This window comes from Corvus brachyrhynchos, unplaced genomic scaffold (assembly GCF_000691975.1).
Source record: "Corvus brachyrhynchos isolate BGI_N302 unplaced genomic scaffold, ASM69197v1 scaffold218, whole genome shotgun sequence".
In the NCBI taxonomy this organism is placed as follows: domain Eukaryota; kingdom Metazoa; phylum Chordata; class Aves; order Passeriformes; family Corvidae; genus Corvus; species Corvus brachyrhynchos.
Genome location: NW_008239321.1, coordinates 13,476 through 17,290, shown reverse-complemented (window position 1 = coordinate 17,290; position 3,815 = coordinate 13,476). Strand labels below are relative to the sequence as shown.

General features: G+C 44.4%; 1 long non-coding RNA gene across 1 annotated transcript; it reads right to left on the bottom strand.

Annotated features, from left to right (window-relative positions):
- Positions 1–1,679: 1,679 nt before the first annotated feature.
- Positions 1,680–3,781, bottom strand: LOC108448305. The gene is made up of 2 exons (XR_001864150.1): positions 3,505–3,781; positions 1,680–2,254 (listed from the first exon to the last, which is right to left on the bottom strand). It is a non-coding gene; the product is annotated as an uncharacterized LOC108448305 (long non-coding RNA).
- Between the last annotated feature and the right edge of the window lie 34 nt (positions 3,782–3,815).

The following is a 3,815-nucleotide window of genomic DNA, read 5'->3' as shown; positions in this document are numbered from 1 at the left end:
CTAAATTTCTTGGAGTAATCCTCAATTTGGCAGAATTAAGTCCGGATTTCTTGGAATTTTTAGTCCTCAGTTCAGCAGTTTCAAAACCTAAATCTCTCGGATCCAATCCTCAACCTGGCTAATCTTTAGAGGCTCTTTTACTTTTTGTCTCGTTTCCTCGTGGTTTGTCCTAGGAAACTTTTGACTCCCCTCCTTCAAGGGATCCAATCCCTCCCCTGAAACCCTGTCCCAGTTAAACCGGGGGTTCTCCTTTTATCTTTTGCTTTGCCTCTTTACTGACTGCTTCCCTCGCGGGAGAGCAGAACCGCAGCCTCAGAGGCTCCACACTCGCTTTGCAGGTCTGGGGGCAAAGCCCGCCTCTCATGCACACATTTTCATCCCCCGTATTCCCCCAAAAAAAGAGGAAAGAAAAAATACTCACCTTTCTCTGAGTCTTCGTGCACAAGATTTTACATGTTTAACTGCTGCGGTATCTTAGGGAGCCTTTTCATTCCTTTCTTTTTGCTTTGTCTCCTCTCCTGTCCTCCAGGTGTTTGACCTGAAAACCCCCCTGACCACGCTGGGAAACACAAAGCGAGGCCGCCAAAAAGTGGGCAGGGGTGCCCCCCCGCTCTGGGTGCCCCAGGAGATCTCAGAGGTGACACCTTTTCCCCATACAGGCGACCAAACTGTGAAAAACAAGGTTTGCTCTTTGTAAAATTTTAAGAAAAGTTTAATAAAAGGGACAATTAGGAGACAATAGCAAAAAGGATAGTACGGCCGGGTGCTTTGGCAGAGCCAAAGGCACACCTCTACATCCAAAAGATCGTCTTTAAAAGTACATCTCTTATTGCATATTCATCACAATCATGCATGATTCATAAATTCTGTGGAGTTCCTATGTATCATCCCATCAGCCCTATGTTCCTCCTTGGCTCCATTCCGTCTCTACTCCCTCCATAAATTCTTCTCTCTCTGGTTTCTGGTTTTTCTTCTCTGATAAGATACTCTAGGAATGTGAAGACTTTCTCAGCCTATCTTTTTTAAATTGACTACATAAACAATAGACATTCTAGATCATGTATTACATTACAGAACCTAGGTAAAATTTTTCTAACATTAAGGAACATGAAAAAGCCAATATCACAATACATTCATAACAATTATGTAACATGCAAAAAGCCAACATCACAGTACATTCATAATAATTATGTAACATGCAAAAAGCCAACATCACAGTACATTTATAACATAACCAACCACCATACACCACGGTGCGGGCATGAGGCATTCACGTGGCACGCCTCACTTCCTCTATTCTAGCTGGGTCACTCTCCTGCAGTCCTCTTCTACTTAGGCTAAGTAACAGGCTGGAGCCATGATTTGACCACGCCTTCCCTTTACGAAGCTTTACCTATGGGTCACACTTCCCCCTTCTTTGTTTTTTAAGTGTTGCACAGCTAAAACTGTCTGTGCCAGTATGGCCATTATCTTATTAAGACTATTATTGATCATTTGTTGCACACAAGATAATATACATGGGATACATATCATAATCAGTAAGAGCACACACGGATAACTATGCCATACATTGCTAAGTGTTTAAACCATGTCCTGAAGCCGAAGCCAAGGTTGTCGAGCCATGAAGACACCCCCCACCAATCACCCTCATTATGTTGCTGTAACTGTTTAATGAGCTGCTTCAGATTATTGATAGTCTTATGAATAGACTCTGAATGATCACTTAAGTTCATGCAGCACATGCCGTCAAAATCATCGCATCCATGGCCTTGAGCCAACAGCAAGAAGTCAATGGCCTCTCTGTTTTGCAGTGTTGCATGTCACACCGATTTAACGTCCATTAGCACAGCTGAAAGAGCAGCACTGGTGGCATTAGCTTCCTTTGCAAGCCAGCAGCCAAGCTTATTTAAAGAAGCCAAGGCATGAGCAGTACCAATTGCTGGTACTAAACTGGCAGAGATGCGCTCTGCTGCGTTCTAGAAAGCTACCGTCGGATTGCACTTCTCGTTAAGAACCTGTGTGCTGCACCTAACTCGATGCTGTGCTGCAACAATTAGAGCAGTCCAATTTGGATGAAACAAGGTTAGTTGACTAATGGTGCAAGGTCCGCCAACAGCTGTGCCTGGTATACCTTTCCAGACATGCTCCCCGCATATTAAGAACAGGTCCTAGGGGAGAGCAACAGCGCTGATGCCAGATGTCAGTTGACTTTCCAAGGTCTGATTACACCACAAGGAAGCATTGCTGAAAATACCTTTAGGAGAGACATCAAAGTTAACACTGTTCATATAAACACCAAATGTACCATCAATGTAAAAGCACAGCAAAGTGCGCAAAGTCCCTAGGGTATCTAGTTCTTGTGGCTGCGAGGGCAAAGCTGGAAAGTCATGCATCCTTCTCAAATCTTTATACCATGTCTCATCCTGTCCTGTCCTGTCTTCCACCAGGGGTCCTGGCACCACCACATAGGCTGCAATATACCTGGGGCCGTGTAGTTTTGGTGCACGCTTTCATTATACAGCTTACCAAAGTGTTTCTTGTCAATGGGTACCCCTACCAAGCACATGAGAAAAGGATCACTAGCAGTTGTCATACAGATGCACATAGCATCGGCGTGCATAGCGGGTACGACACTCGGATTGCCTTTGCCAATCAGGATGATACAACAAATGGTCGCATACACCACGAAGGAACCCATTTCATGTGGTGACCTGTGGAGACACAAGCATAACCCCTTCCCCATGTTAACAAGTCTAAAGGTCCTGCCCACTGCCCTGTTCCTGGGTCCTTCACCATCACTGGAGGCCTGGGATGAGCCTTTGTATCAAAAGAATATTTCCTTTTGCATGCTGTTTGGCCAGCTTCATCTCAATTCAGGAAATTGAGAACATACAGGGCTTTTGCTAACCTATCATGTGGGCGCTCCAACTCCCCCTTCTTTTGTTTTTGAAGCATTGTTTTCAGTGTTCTGTAAGCACGTTCAACAATTGCCTGACGAGTGGGAGAGTGAGGGATACCCATGCTGTGGGAGATACCCCATTGCTGTAAGAACTGGCGAGTCCACTCAGAAGCATAAGCAGGGCCATTGTCAGTCTTTATAGTGTCTGGGAGGCCCAAAGTAGCAAAGCATGGGAGCCAGTGTTGAGTAACATCATGAACCTTTTCTCCTGTTTGGGCAGTTGCCATGAAAAAACATGAGAAAGTGTCAACAGTTAAATGAGCATACTTTAAGTGATCAAATTCTGGAACATGAGTAGCATCAGTTTTCGAGACAGAATTAGCAGTTAGGCCTCGAGGACTGACGCCTTCTGCTAAAGGAGCAGGAGGAATTCCACGGCAAGAGGGGCAGGAAAGCAGAATGTCTCGAGCTTGTGAGGCAGTCAATTGGAATTGCTTTCATAAAGAGCATGCATTCTGATGAAAGAAGTCATGACACAGCTTAGCCTGAGCAAACTTACTAGGCACAACATTTGTCATGACAATAAGATCAGCACAAGTTATTACCTTCCATGATAGGTCCAGGTAAACCTGTATGAGAATGGACACGAAGCACATAAAAGTCATGCTTTGTTGTTAATCAAAAGCCACAGTGTACACAGCTCTGCAAATAAAATTAGGTTATCAACATAGCGGAAGTATGAAGATTCCAAACGAACAACTATATCAGCGGCATATGCAGAATCACTTACAATGTTGAGTGGTTCCTGTGTGTCTCGGTTTTGAAAGACAGGTGTCTGCTAAGGAAGGCAGAGGCCCCCCTTGAAGTGGCAGATATAACCCCTTTTCCCTCCAAGTTATTATATTTTGAAATCAAG